This window comes from Artibeus jamaicensis, unplaced genomic scaffold (genome assembly GCF_021234435.1).
Source record: "Artibeus jamaicensis isolate MK-2021 breed Jamaican fruit bat unplaced genomic scaffold, CSHL_Jam_final contig_233, whole genome shotgun sequence".
Taxonomy (NCBI): Eukaryota; Metazoa; Chordata; class Mammalia; order Chiroptera; family Phyllostomidae; genus Artibeus; species Artibeus jamaicensis.
Genome location: NW_026521486.1, coordinates 36,688,533 through 36,704,247, shown reverse-complemented (window position 1 = coordinate 36,704,247; position 15,715 = coordinate 36,688,533). Strand labels below are relative to the sequence as shown.

At 36.6% G+C, this 15,715-nt stretch overlaps 1 protein-coding gene and 1 non-coding gene across 3 annotated transcripts in view; both read right to left on the bottom strand.

The window, feature by feature from the left end:
- Nucleotides 1–15,715, bottom strand: part of CCDC91 (coiled-coil domain containing 91) — a 277,346-nt gene that overhangs the window by 119,618 nt on the left and 142,013 nt on the right. The gene's annotated exons all lie outside the window — the stretch shown is intronic.
- On the bottom strand, nucleotides 2,509–2,647 carry LOC119049072 (small nucleolar RNA SNORA15). The gene has a single exon (XR_005082443.2). It is a non-coding gene; the product is annotated as a small nucleolar RNA SNORA15 (small nucleolar RNA).

Genomic DNA, 15,715 nt, shown 5'->3' with positions numbered 1-15,715 from the left:
ACATTAGGTAATGTTGTTTATGTGGTTTCTCTCTTCTTTCTTCAGGTAGACCTGTAATGATATAAACTTCCAACTTATTACTGCTTTAGCTGCATCCCAGAAGTTTTGATACATTGTATTGTCATCCTCTTTGTGTAGTAATGTTTCTTAACCTCAACATATTTCTGGTTTTTTAAAATTCACTTTTGCAGTTTCTTTCTAACTGAAAGCATTGTGGTCGAGAATGTGCTTGTCATGATTTCAATCTTCTTGAATTTGTTGAGGCTAGTTTTGTTACCCAACATATGGTTATCTTTCAGAATGTTCCATGTGCACTGGAGAAGAATATATAATATGATGTCCTGGGATGCAAATCTGTAAATATCAACTAGGTCCATTGAGTCTAATGTGTCACTTAGGGCCAATATTTTATTGTTTTTTAATCCTCACCAAAGGGTATGTTTATTGATTTTAGAGCAAAAGGAAGAAAGAGAGAAACATCAATCAGCTGCCTGCTGTACAAGCTCCGACCGGGGACTGAACCCACAATCTAGGTATGTGCTCTGACTAGCAATCAAACCTGCATTTTAGTGTGTGGGATGACACTCCAACGAACTGAGCCACCTGGCCAGGGCAAGGCTGATATTTATTAATTGTCTGTCTAGAGCTGTCAATGCAGCATTTAGGTCCCCAACCACGATTGTGTCTTTGTCAGTTTCTCCCTTTAGTTCTGTTGGCAGTTGCTTTAAGTATTTCCATGCTCCCTGATTGGGTGTATATATATTGAGAAGAGTTATGGCTTCTTGATGCACTGTCCTCTTTATCATTATAAAATGTCCATCTTTGTCTCTTTTTACTTTTGTTATCTTGAGATCTATTTTGTCAGATATAAGTATGGTTACACCTGCTTTTTTGTGGATGCTGTTTGCTTAGAGGATTGTTTTCCAACCTTTCACTCTGACTCCCTTTGTCTCTGCAGCTGAGATGTGTCTCCTAAAGGCAGCATATGGTCGGTTTTTTGTTTTGATTACTCTGTTACTCTGTGCCTTTTTACTAGTGAATTGAGTCTATTAACATTTAGGCTGATTATTGATGTATGAGGATTTCCTATGGCCATTTTACTTTTTGTTTTCTGGTAGTTCGGTGCCTCCATTGATCATTTCCCTTTGTGTTTCTGTCTGTTGTTTTTTGTTCGGTGGTATTTCATACCTCTGTCCTTTGTTTCCTCTTTTTTAAGTTATGCATCTCAGTTTGGGGCTTTCTGCATGTGGTTACCGTTAGGTTAATGAGGAAAAAAGTTTAATACATAGAGTAGTCCTCTTTTATATCTGATATATCTGATACATCCTCCTTGGAAACTCTGACCTTTCCTACCTCCCGTTTTATGTTTTCACTGTCACACATCATCCCAATGTATGCTGTTAGTGTAGTGGAGATTGCACTCATACTTTTGTGACCTTTTGTTCTTTGTTTCGGGTAGAACGACCCCTTGAGTATTTCCTGTAGTGCAGATCTTCTCGTGATAAATTCCCTCAGCATCTGTATGTCTGGAAAAAGTCTTTATTTCTCCTTTATATCGAAAGGACAACTTTACTGAATGCATTATTCTTGGTTAGTAATTTCTCTCTTTCAGTAGTTGGAATACTTGGTCCCACTCTCTTCTAGCTTGTCCAGTTTCTGCTGAGAAGTCCGACCCTTTCCTTTGCTCCGTTCTTTATCTTCTTTTCCCTGACTGCCTTGAGAATTGCTTCTTTGTCCCTAACTTTCTGACAGTTATAATACATTGTACCTGGAGAAGGCCTTTTTGAACTGAGGTAATTATGTGTTCTGTTTGCTTCTTGGATTCAAGGATCTAGCTCTTCTCATAGATTTGGGAAGTTCTCATCAATTATTTGTTTGAATAGGCTCTCCTTTACCTCCTCTCTCTCTTCTTCTGGTATATCTGGTATTCCTATGTTGCTTTCTGATGGAGTCAGATAGTTCTTGTAGAGTTCTTTCATTTTTTTTATGCTCATGTCTTTTTCTTTTTCCCTCTGTGTCATTTCTAGATTTCTATCTTTGATATCATTAATCCTTTCCTCCATCTGGTCTGCTCTATTTCTTGTACTCTCCAGTCAATTCTTGATAATTTTTATTGGTTCTTCATCTCCAGGATTTCTGTCTGGTTCTTTTTTAAAGTTTCAATCTCTTTGGTAAAGAACTTTTTCTTTGTTGATTTGTTTTCTGAGCTCATGAAACTGCCTATTTGTATTTTCTCACACTTCACTGAGTTTTTCAGAACATCAACATTGAATTATCTGTCATTTAAATCATATATTTTCATGTTTTTAAGTTTGTTTTCTGCAGATTTTCCATTTGCTTTCTGAGCTGCCTTGCTACCTTGGCTATTCATAGGATTTAATGGATTCCTTCTCTGTCTAGGCATCTATGCATGAGTAGCACTTCTATAGCAGATTGATATGAACAAGGCTTACTATTATTTTTAGTATCCCTGAATCACAAACTTTTTATTTATTTTATTTTATTTTTACTTGTATCCACTTTTAGTAATGATATGCTATGAAGACACTTGGCATACCATCATAGCTACTTTGAAAAGGAAGACCTTTCTTTTGCATGGTCTGGCTGTGTAAACTACTGACAGAAAAAACACAGTATTCAGCCATGCCTGAATCACAAACTTTTTAGGCTTCTCTTGCACTTCTCTAGCTTTTCCGATCTCCACAGGCTGGTGGAAAACAGGGAGGTGATCCAGTCACCCCAGTTCCAGGGGACCCACCCCATAGGAGCATGTGGTGGGTCATAAGGCTCCAAATCTGTGACATCCCAGTTCAATCCCCTACATCCAGACATTGCCATCAGTGTAGCAGTTATGCATGGGGGTGAGATGGGCTGGGTTAACCCAGCTGCCTTCTAAGTTGCTTTGACCTCCAGATAATGGAGGGCATCCTGTGCCCCAGATCCTAGGACCAGTCACACAGTGTGCCCTTTCCTCAGGAAAAAAGCGATTCTGCAATACCAGTTTTCAGATTTGCAAATAATGAACTCTGCAACCCAACATCAAAGGTGAAGGGAGGCAAGCTCAGGGAGGTTAAGGAGTAGACAGACTCAGTGGCTTTGTTTCTCTGTCTGGAATGCCAACTGCCAGACTACAACAGCCGTACCTCTGTGTTCTGTCCCTGCCCAGGTCACTGGGTTCAGCCACAGTGCGTACTGCCCACTCCTGCAAGAATGCCCACTAAATCTCTTTGCTCCTCCCTGCTGAGGGGAGTTCCAGCCACAACCTGATTTCTTTCATCTCCAAGCTCAGCCCCACTGTGAACTCCTGGCTGCAGGGTTGTATCCATGGCTCATCTCACAGTTTCTCCTTCTCACCTCCTGCTTGTTCCCACTTGCCCACTTTATATAATTCAATGAGTGGATCTCTCAGGTGCATTTGTGTGTTGAGTATGGAATCCTTTGTTGAATTCTAGCTCTTCAAACTACTGAAACTTCAAGGGGAGAGACCAAGGGGATCTCTCACACTACCACTCTTCTGATTTCACTCCACAATATATATATTTTTGAGGAATTGAGATGATCTATTTTCCCAGACCCCATTGAGGCTTCTCTGTCTCTGGAGACTCCAATGAACTTCATGGTACTGCCATAATCTTAGAGGTTCTCTGCTTCAGGTCCCAGGAAGGGTTAAACACAGAGGACAAGGTCAGGCAAAGGAATTTCTCTATGGTCTTGGTAGGGAAAGTGTTGTCTTTGAACAAACAGAACTGGCATCCTCTGGAAGTTTATTAGAAATGTAAAATTGCAGGCTGTTGGTTACAACCTTGGGATTTCCCCAGGTGAGATTCAAAACTGGTCACATGAGGTTTGTCTTGGTGACTACAAGACTAGTAGCTCTCCCTCTGAAGGCTTTTGTTTTCTTAAATCCTCACCTGAATGCATGCTCATTGATTTTAGAGAGAGAGGTAGGGAGGCAGAGGAAGAGAAACAATGATATTAGAGAGAAACATTAATCAGTTGCCTCGCTCATACACCCTGACCAGGGACCAAACCCATAACCCAGGCACATGACCTGACTGGGAATTAAATGCTCGACCTTTCAGTTGATGAGACAATGCTCCAACCAACTGAGCCACACTGGCCAGGGCTCCCTCTAAGGGTTTTAAACAAGAAAGTTTCTATAATCTGTTTTTTAATCATCTTAAAACAGTGCTGCAAAGTACCAAAAGTACTCAAAGGCTATCACAACTTTCTCCATCAATGGACAATTTGTGAGATAGAAAATATGTGAATGTAAATATGTAACAATGATTTCTGTGGGCCATACATATATATGTAAGTTAGAAACTTATAATTAATGTACCATGCATGAACATTTATTAAAATTTATTGGGTGATATTGATTAATAACATGAGTTTCCATTGTACAATGCTATAATACCCGATCTATATATTGCATTATGTGCTCACCTCCCAAAGTCCGGTCTCCTTCAATCACCATGTATCTGACCCCTTTTATCCTCCTCATCCTCCCTCTACTTCCCTTCCTCTGTGATGACCACCCTATTGTTATTTGTGTCTGAGTTTGTTTTGTTTGTTCAACTGCAGCTCTCTGTTTCACAGCCCACACACGAGTAAACTATATGGTTCTTGTCCTTTTTAATCCGGCTTACTTCACCTAGCATACTATTCTCAAGCTCTCTCCATGTTGTCACAAATGGCAGTACTTCATCATTTCTTATGGCCTACTAGTACTCCACTCTACATATGCACCACATTTTCTTTATTCAATCATTCATCAACGGGCACTTTGCTTGTTTCCATGTCTTGGCTATCATGAATAATACCACAATGAATACAGGGGTACACATATACATACCTTTGAGAGTAAATGTTTTCAAATTTTCCAGGTAGATACCAAAAAATATGGGTTTGCTGAGTCTATTCTTAACATTTGAGAACCTCCTCCATACTCCAAATGGCTGTACACATTGACATCTATCAGCACTGTATGAGGGTTCCTTTTCCTCTACATCCTCTCTAACGCTTATTTCTTGTCTCATTGATAATAGCCATTCTAACTGGTGTGAGGTGGCATTTCATTGTGGATTTGATCTGCATTTCCCTTATGGCTGATATGTCTTCTTGGGAAAAGTCATCAATGTATTTTTTACTGAGTAGAATTAACAATAATGCAATTATCCTCATTAGTAATGAAGGAGTTGATCATAGTAAGAAATAATTCAGTGTTTTTCATTTTCTAATAAAAAAGTACCCTATACATATTGGATACAAGTATAGTGGGCAAGTAATACTTAACGTGCACTTCGTTTGGACATTGTCCATTAGCATTCAGCTCTACATTATTACATTGTCCATTTTATTGCAAATGGGCAACAAAGACTATGCAAATGAAGAAATAGTGTCCAAATGATGGCAGCTAACTAGATTTGGATCTGAAGGTTGATCTTGGTTTCCAACTTGTCTTAATGTTCAAGAACTCTTGGCTAATGAAAAATATATTTTGCCAATCCAGGGATCTAAAACTTCAATCTGCTTTTTTCATTTGTAGTTTGGGAGGAGAAACTGATAGAATGATATATCATACAAATATAGGAACTGATATATCAGAGAGCTAGTAATCCAATTTAGATAGAGATGTGGCTGTGTTAAAAAGCAATATTAGACCATCTCTAAAAAACACGTTTAGACATTTTAGAAAACTTTGTTGGGATACAAAAAGAAATTATGTAATTAAAATCTATTATTGAGAAATGATTTAAAAGTATAGTGTAAAAATCTTTAATCCATTTTGAGTTTATGTTTATGTATGGTATAAGGTGATCTAATTCCTTCCATCCATCCTTCCTTCCTTTCTTCCTTCCTTCCTTCCTTCCTTCCTTCCTTCCTTCCTTCCTTCCTCCTTGCTTGCTTGCTTGCTTGCTTGCTTGCTTGCTTGCTTGTATGTATCTCATAGGTAGACAACAGACTGACAGATGTCAGAGGAGAGGAAGGGTTGCAGGGCTGGGTGAAAAGGGTGAAAGAATTTAGTAGTAAAAAAAACCCAAAAACAAATCTTATAGACCCAGACAACAGCAATGGTGAATACCAGAAGGAAAGGTGGGTTGAGGGAGACAGTGAGGTTATAAGGGGAATATATGGTGATGAAAGGAGACTTGACTTGGTGTGGTGAACATACAACACAATATACAGATGATGCATTACAGAAATGTACACCTGAAATTTATATAATTTTATTAACCAACGCCACACCAATAAAGTCAATATAAATAAATGAACAGTGTGAAAGGACTAGGAAGTATAATTCTTGAGGGGAAAGACTTCCATCCGGATTTACGGCTTTCATTTACTCAAAATTGTTTCCAAATTCAAGGTCAGGTTCCTGGTCTCCTGCTACCAAGGTTGGCAAAAGTTCAGCAATATTCAGACCCTGTAAATTTAACCCTTGAGGAGAAGAAGATGCATGTTTGTCAAGAGAAAACTCTAGCTATCTGAGGAGTGATAGTGATGAATTTGGCCAGATTTCTTTTTAGAAAGCAACAAAAAAATTATGACCTAAAATTATGAAAAAATGGATTAAAAAATATTTCTCCCTTCTTTTCCTAATTTAAAAAAGGAGGAGAAGTACAAGGTCATATTGAGGTTGCTGAAAATTGTATCCTGTTACAGATCTCAAGCATTGGGAATGGCAGTGATCCTCAGTTTTTGTATGTGTTTGAATTCCAGTACCAAGGCACTATACTCAAAAAGAGAAAGTTAAATTATGGGCGTAGATCTAAACATGGAGATTCAGTACAGTCTAGCCATGCTATAAAGTGTTTTGGAGGCCCCGAAAGCCAAAGAAAATGTTCAGAACTGAAGGAATCATTCCTGTTGGCCTTGTTGTTAAGGGATTCTAGTAACATAAGAGTTGTTACCTCAAACACCACAGAAGTCTCCCAGGGAAAATTTCTTTTGTGCCATGGACAACACATTAAAATTAAGAAGTTTCTAAAATTAAGTACAGCACAGATTCTGCATGTCTGCCTTCCAGATAGTTTAAACTTCTGAAAAGCTGCCATACGGATATGCCTCTCCCTTGAATGCCACAATATTGTTCCTTGTGACTGGAGTGGGAGCAGCAGTTTCAGAGAGAAAGAGACAGACAGACTGACAGACAGAGAACAATTCTAACTAAAACAACCTCTTCAGAATCTCTGTCAGGGTTAAAAGAAACACCTGGTTTTTAAACACTAAAGACCCATGCATCTCATTTTGTGAAATATCAGAGACCATGGAAAGAAAGAAATCCATCAGGATGTCAGAAGTATTTGGCTTGCATGCACAGGCATTAACATTCCAAGGAGGCAGTGCAATTTGCTGAAGGGAACCCTGTATCAAGCTTTGAGTGACCTGGCTTTGCCTGAAAACCCCTCCTCTGCCTCTGTGCAGGGGCCCTGCTCCTCTGGGTCTCACAGCCCTTATCTAATGAATGGGAAGAACAAAAGAGGTTCTTCTTGCCACTGATGAAGGAATAAAGGGATTCTGTAAAATTGTAACAGTTGATTTACTTTTTTATATTGATAATATTGAAAACTGGGATTGTTATAAACATTTGCTGATTTTTGAGAGCTAAATTCCTCACTTCTTCATGATAAATTAAACTCATGCTCTGTGGATTTAAGTAAAGAACAACATTATCTTTTAAATTACTAGATTTAAGGCCATTAAAATGAAAAATTTCCCTCCAAGTTAACTGAGGTCCATTCATCAGATGGAAATCTCAACGATTAGAAAGAATTTTTACACACTGAAAAGACATGGGAAAATATTAGGTTCCATTTAAATCAAGTTTATTAAAAGACACACTGACGAATATTAAATTTTCCTTTATTTTTTTATCATAAAGAAAATAACACTGTGAACTTTTATGACAACATAAGATACTTCAACTGGGCTCTTCTCCAGCTAAAAGTTAATATATTATAGAAGTTATAATATTCAGAGTAATATGTAAAATATTTAAAATCCATTGGACTGGGCATCAAAAAATTAGAACTGCCATCCCCTGGACTGGAGCAGGTGCCAGAGGCCACCTGCACTGCCACCTTGAATTTGACTGTGTGGGGTCTGGGGAAAGCCCCAGGGGAAGGGACAAAGTCATCCAAGTGGCTTGGAGGAATTATTACTACACCAACTGGTATGCATATTTCACTATTATAAGATGGCACAAAGTGGTGCTTCTGGCTGGGCATTAGCCCACATTAGGTTGTTACAATGGTTTGAATACCAAAACATGTGGACTACATGAATATCCTGCTAAACATCAAAATAGGATGAACCTGAAACTTTGTGTTTTTGACTACATGGACTAAATCACACTGTATATGGAATATTCCTCAAATGGAATTCCTTTCTCATTGCTATAAAGCCATTTGAAAATCAGTTCATTGTAAATTGGAGATATAACAAGTTTCAGTAACTTATCTCTCATCTGGAAAAGATAATGCCTGGGAAGTTAGAGGGAACTAATAGCCAGATAGCAATGGGAGCAAAATCTAATTTTTACTATGTGTACTTGCAAGTCTTTGTAATTATGTACTGCATACATATTACCTTGTCAAAAATAAGTTATTTCAAAAATACTAGGGAAAATCATTCTATTCTCTAGTAATTTATCCTTGGCATAAAGTATATATTCTCATATAGCAAGATTCCCCAAAGCTCATTAACTAGACCTTAAGGTAAAATAAAAACCAGCCTTCTATTTTGATGTGGGGTTGTATATTAATTAGAAATGTGACAAACATCTTAAAATGTCATTCTCCCAAATGTCATTGGTTCTTACATCTCTGCTTTCCTTCCGCAAAGTCTGTGTTTTACAGATGAGAGAAAGGTATAAACATTCTTCTCTTATAGCTTCTCAAACAGGCAAAAAAAAAAAAAGGTAGTTTTTTGTAATATATATCTTCAATTTGAAGTTAGAAAATTAAATGAGTATAAGAAAACTTTCAGCAGTTTATCTTTTCTGCCTTTAGAACTGTGGTATGCATCTTTTTACTAACTGGAATATTGGTGGCCAATAAAAAATGAATAAAAATAAATCTGTAACACACATTCCTTTTTTTCCTTCAATCTAATTACCAAATGCTTTTCAGACATTATCTAAAAATGAAAATGCCTAAATCCAGATAGACCTTGATGACAATTCAGTTCACTGGAATAATGAAAAATTAAGATTCACAAAAGTGATATATTATATTAACTGGAATAGTTACAAAAATGATATTCTTTACAAATACTACTATGTAATTACTCTTCAAGCATTATTACTAGAAATAGAAACCTGCTTAATAAGCTTAGATAAAGGAAGATTTGAAAAAAACATTCAACTTCATCAGAACAGGTCAAGCCTTGTTCAGGTCAATGCGGAGAGACAATATTACTACGAAGGAAAGAGATGATAGAATAGCCTAAATTTTTATGATAAAAGAAGAAATCTATAATAATTAATAATGATATCTAGGTGGGACAAGATGGCTATTTACAAAATTTCCAAGTCTGATCAACATTAGTCACAGTATTAACTTGATGTTTATTAATACAAAAAAGGACTCAGAGCCCTGGCTGGTATGGCTCAGTTGGTTGGAGTGCCATCTGGTACGTGGTAAGGATGGGAGTTTGATTCCTTATCAGGGCAAGCACCTAGGCTGTGGGTTTGATCCGCAGCCTGGGCACATACAACCAATCAATGTGTCCCTCTTGCATTAAAGTTTCTCTTTCTCCCTTTCTCTCTAAAAGCAATTTTTAAAAAGTTTCCTTGGGTGATGATTAAAAAAAAAAAAAAAAGAACCCATGACACTTAAAGAGCATTTCACAAATAAGGCAAAAATAATGAAAAGGCAGGTCTTATATGTCTTAAGAAACTGCTAACTAAATAAACCTTGATCGTTTAACATTTTTTATCATTGAAGTTATTTTTCAAGGTCTGTTTTGAAGCCTAAATTTAAAATTTATATCTTCAATACAGAATAAAGACTTCCCCCTCATTCCTTTAACTATCCGGCTGATGATCCAGTCACACTATAAAGGCAAGTCTTAAATCTATATTAGAACAAGTTCTCTTGCAAGGTTTCCAATGCCTTTTGGTTTTGGCCCAGCTAGAAAAACCACAAGAATAGCCTTGCATGCAAAATTCTGGCTTAGCCCAGGAAACTCAGAGCACACGAGAACTATTCTCAACTACCCAACCTTTCTCTCAATCTTCTGCTGAGGTTAAGTTTGGTGGGAGGGATAAGAATGGACAAGCCAAGTCAGTATTTCCAAACCAATCACTAGTATCTAGGATGGTGTTAGGCCAAACTCTACTGGCAACAGCAAACATCTTTATTTGTCCAGGAAAAATCTGATCATACGATAAAAACTGGAATTTATGAGAATACTTGTTCAATCAAATCACTAAAACTATAAATTTATTTCATACTTTTAGACAAACTAAATACTGGAATTTAAACAACAAGATATATGTCAGCTGTCACATATCTTAACTTTCACTGCTCCCCTCTTTGTACAAAAAGTTAGCAATCTCCAATCAAGAGAAAATACCAAAAGAAGAGAAAACAACATGGTCTTGCCCTCCTCGGAGTGGAGCTTCAGACAACACAAGTAATTCTACACCCTGGGAAAAACTGGTTTCCTAAATGCAATATACTCTCCCTTATAAAACAGTACAAACAGCGCAAGAGTTCAAATAAAACGCTAGCAAGTGGGTGCTTTTGAGAAATGGAATACAGCAGACATTTGATACTCTAAGCTGGCATTTAACATATGGTACATTGATAAAATTCAAAGCAATCTTACCAAAGGTATTTAAGACATACTTAACCTTTATGGAGAATGCACAGAGGATTGTCACACTCAATAAAATAAATGTTGGGAAATGAACATATCAATAATTTAATCAAGATAACTGCAGAACAACTTAAGGTTATGTAACAATTTTGCATCCTTGTTACCATAAGTAGAAGAAAATTTGTATGCCTAAAACTCAAGTGTAACTGAATAAATTTTCTGATATTCAAACAACACAAAAAGAGAAAATATTTATATCAAAAATTCTCATCATAAAAGGTTCTAAGACTTTAGAAAAAATCCTCCCATTCTGTTTTCTCATTAAAACAGCAAGTATTTATAAGCACTACTCACATGACTAGCACTCGTTGGATTATGCCATCTAGGTTTCAATACACAGAATTAAAACTCGTCAATTTGTCAAGCTTTAGAAACAAAGAATATAAAAGAAAAATTGTTGAGTATGTCTATATGTCTATTTTAGTGTGGATATCTTGAAATGCATAGAAAGCTGTACAAAAGGATGACGTTTTTTTTAAATTTTATTTAGTTATTTTTCAAGTACAGTTTTTTGTCTATTTTTCCCATCCCAGCCTCCCCCGCCCCTTGCTTCCCACCTCCCTCCCATTTTCACCCCCCTTAGTTCGTGTCCCTGTGTCCTTCCTATTTGTTCCTCCAAATCCCTCCCCCTTTTTTCCCTTAACTTCCCTTCCTTCTCCCCTCTGGTCACTGTCCCCTTGTTCTCTATTTCAGTGTCTTTGTTTTTATTCTGCTTGCTTGTTTGTTTTGTTGTTTAGCTTCCTGTTAAAGGTGAGATCATATGGTATTTGTCTTTCAGCACCTGGCCTATTTCACTCAGCATAATGCTTTCCAGTTCCATCCATGTTGTTGCAAAAGGTAGTAGCTCCTTCTTTCTCTCTGCAGCATAGAATTCCATTGTGTATATGTACCACAATTTTTTGATCCATTCATTTACTGATGGGCACCTAGGTTGCTTCCAACTCTTGGCTATTGTAAATTGTGCTGCTATGAACATTGTGGTGCATAGGTTCTTTGATATTGATGTTTTAGGATTCTTAGGATATAATCCTAGCAGTGGAATTGCTGGGTCAAAAGGCAGGTCGATTTTTATTTTTCTGAGAAAATTCCATACTGTTTTCCATAATGGTTGTACCAGTCTGCAATCCCACCAACAGTGAATTAAGGACCCCTTTTCCCCACAACCTCTCCAACATTTGTTGTTTGTTGCTTTGTTTATGATAGCCATTCTGACCGGTGTAAAGTGGTATCTCATTGTGGTTTTAATTTGCATCTCTCTGATAGCTAACGATATTGAGCATCTCTTCATGTGTCTCTGAATGTTCTGTATGTCCTCCTTGGAGAAGTGTTTGTTCAAGTCCTTTTCCCATTTTTTAATTGGGTTGGGTGTCTTCTTAGAGTGGAGTCGTGTAAGTTCTTTGTATATTTTGGAGATTAAACCTTTGTCTGAGGTATCATTGGCAAATATGTTTTCCCATACAGTTGGTTGTCTTGCTAATTTAATACTGTTTTCTTTAGCCATGCAGAAGCTTTTTATTTTGATGAGATCCCATTTGTTTATTCTTTCCTTTACATTCCTTGCTCTAGGGGACATATCGGTAAAGAAGTTGCTGCGTGAAATATCTGAGATTTTCTTGCCAATGTTCTCCTCTAGGACTTTAATGGTGTCACGACTTACATTTAAGTCTTTTATCCACCTTGAATTTATTTTGGTGTATGGTGTAAGTCTGTGCTCAAGTTTCATTTTTTTGCACGTAACTGTCCAGTTCTCCCAACACCATTTGTTGAAGAGACTATCTTTACTCCATTTTATGTTACTGCCCCCTTTGTCGAATATTAATTGACTGTAGAGAGTTGGGTTGATTTCTGGGCTCTCTGTTCTGTTCCATTGGTCTATGTGCCTGTTTTTATGCCAGTACCAGGCTGTTTTAATTACAGTGGCCTTGTAATACAGTTTGATATCAGATATTGTGATCCCCCCTACTTTGTTCCTTTTTCTCAAAAGAGCAGTTGCTATTTGGGCTCGTTTATGGTTGCATATAAATTTCTGAAGTGTTTGTTCTATGACTGTGAAATATGCCATTGGTACTTTAATAGGTATTGCATTGAATCTGTATATTGCTTCGGGTAGTACGGACATTTTGATGATGTTAATTCTTCCAATCCATGAGCAAGGTATATGTTTCCATTTGTTTGTGTCTTCCTTGATTTCGTTCTTCAGGGCTGTGTAGTTTTCTGCATACAGGTTTTTTACCTCCTTAGTTAGGTTTATAAAGGATGACTTTTGTAAATATACTCTACTTGGTCAAAAGAATGCACACAAAGGGTGAGAAAAGAAAGCTCTCACAGTTTAAGAAGAGGGTAAACACCTTAAATGATCATAGCTATAAACTCTTTGGTGTTTGCATATTAATATTAAACTAAACTCCATTTTCTTTTTTGCCTTTTTCAGACTATTTTTCTAATCACTATTTTTGTTAATCTGTGCAACATCAAAATTCAACAATGTTTCCATACTTCTATGATTTGAAAAATGTCTAAATCCTCTAAGTTTAAACAACAAAAATTTATGGACCTTGGTCTTAGAGAAGATTTTTAAATTTGACCCCAAAGGCAAGAGAAGTAGGCAAAATAGGATTTAGTAAGATTGCATCAAACTAAAAACCTCTGCACAGCAAACAAAACAGACAACAAAGAGGCAACCAACAGAAAGGGAGAAGATACTGCAAACAGCTGTGAAAAGGGGTTAACATCCAAAATATGTGATGAACTCGTACAACTCAACAACAAACAATCCAATTTAAAAATGGGCAGAGGACCTGAACAGACACTTCTCCCAAGCAGACATACAAATGGCCAATAGATATACATGAAAAAATGCTCAACTTCACTAGCTATTTGAGAAATACAAATCAAAACTGAAATGACATACCACCTGAGACTGGTTACAATGGCTATTATCCACAAGACAAATAATAACAAGTGTTGGAAAGGTTATGGAAAAAAAGGAACCTTCATTTACGGCTGGTGGGCATGTAAATGGTACGGCCACTATGAAAAACAGTATGGAAGTTCCTCAAAAAATTATTAATGGACCTACAATATGACCCAGCAATGTTTCTTCTAGGTATACCTGAAAAATCGGAAAACATTTATTCACAAAGATATGCACACCTATGTTCATTACAGCATTATTCATGATGGCCAAGACAAAACAAAAAAACAAAGAAGAAAAAAAACCCCACCAAAGCCTCCTTTGAAAGAACACGTGATACATATGACATACAATGAAATTACTACTGAGCCATAAGATAAAATACTGTTATTTGTGACAATGGATGAACCTTGAGAGTATCATGCTGAGCGAAATGAGTCAGTCAGAAAAAGCTAAGACCCATATGATCTCACTCATATGTGGGACATAAAACTGAAATTCACAGACAGACAACAGTATGGTGGTTACCAGAGGGAAGGGGGTGGGGAGGTAAAATAGAGAAAAGGGACCAAATATATGTCAACAAAATACAATCTGGCCTTGGGTGGTAGGCACTTAATGCAGTATACATACACAGCATGTATCACAGAAATGTATAGTTGGAGCCTATATAATCTTATTAACCAATGTCAGCCTAATAAACTTAATTTAAAAAAACCCCACAGTGTAATTGAATTTAAAAAATAAACAAGTTGAGCCAGAACCAAGAAGATCATTTGCAAATGTAACTTCAGGATAAAATTAAAAACTATGTATAGAATTTGAAAAGGGGAAAGCTCTTTTCCTAACTGATCTTCCTTAAAGTAAACACCACATTAAAAAAAAAAAAAAGAAAGAAAGGAAAGCGAGGAGCTTGTTATCGTGGCCTTGATCAAAATAAGTCTATATACAGTAGCAGAACAAAAATGTTAACCAAAATATAAGTTTATATGTTATTTGTGCCAAATTGGATTTTTTGATGAACTAGGCTCAAAGTAAGATAAAATAAAAACAATCATTGAACTTAATATCTTGAGCACTTTCCACTTGCTGGTGTAGCATATGAGCAAAACTCCCAGTTCTGAACTGCAACGTACTGAGTCAACTAGTACTTCCTTTGGAAAATTCTTCCCCCAATTATTAGGATAAAAAGAAAGTCATTTTAAGAATGTGTCCACAACTAAAATGGCTTTATCTCAAGCACTTTTATATGCTGTATTAGTCCAACAGATGTGTACAGACATAATTCTAAAAAAGATGAGAAGCAATATGTAATATATCTATTTTACATGATGATATATTAAATCTATTTTAGCAAATATGTCTGTATTTTCCCATCTATGACTTACTTTGATAGTCCCTCTTTGGCTAATTCGCCAATCCCCGCTATGAAGAAACTTTTTCTCACTGTGATCACTTCTCTCAAATTAAGGAAAGCAACAAGGTATAAAAAAGAAAAACCTTGATGCAGGATAAAATCCATTTCCCCAGTAACAGTTGAAACTCTTGATTCTTTTTAATTTTCAAAAACAAAAACCAGTCTACTCTACAGTTATTTAAGTTCTGTTAGAGATCTCTCATTTTCCTTGCATAAAAAATTATCGCAGTGATTTTAATGGGACACATGTGCCCATGTGCATGCATCCGCCTACATGCACACACACATAAATTGACATATGTGGTTTAGATGAAACCAATGAGAAAAAATGGCAACAGGCTGAAATAGATAGAATAGAATCAATACTTACATGTGAGTGGAAATTATGATTAATGCCCCTTAAAAGTAACAAAATTACTTCTAGAACTTTAAAGAAAATACAACCAGCTAGACTGCACCTACATCGACTGAGACAGAATTTTCAGAGAAGATAT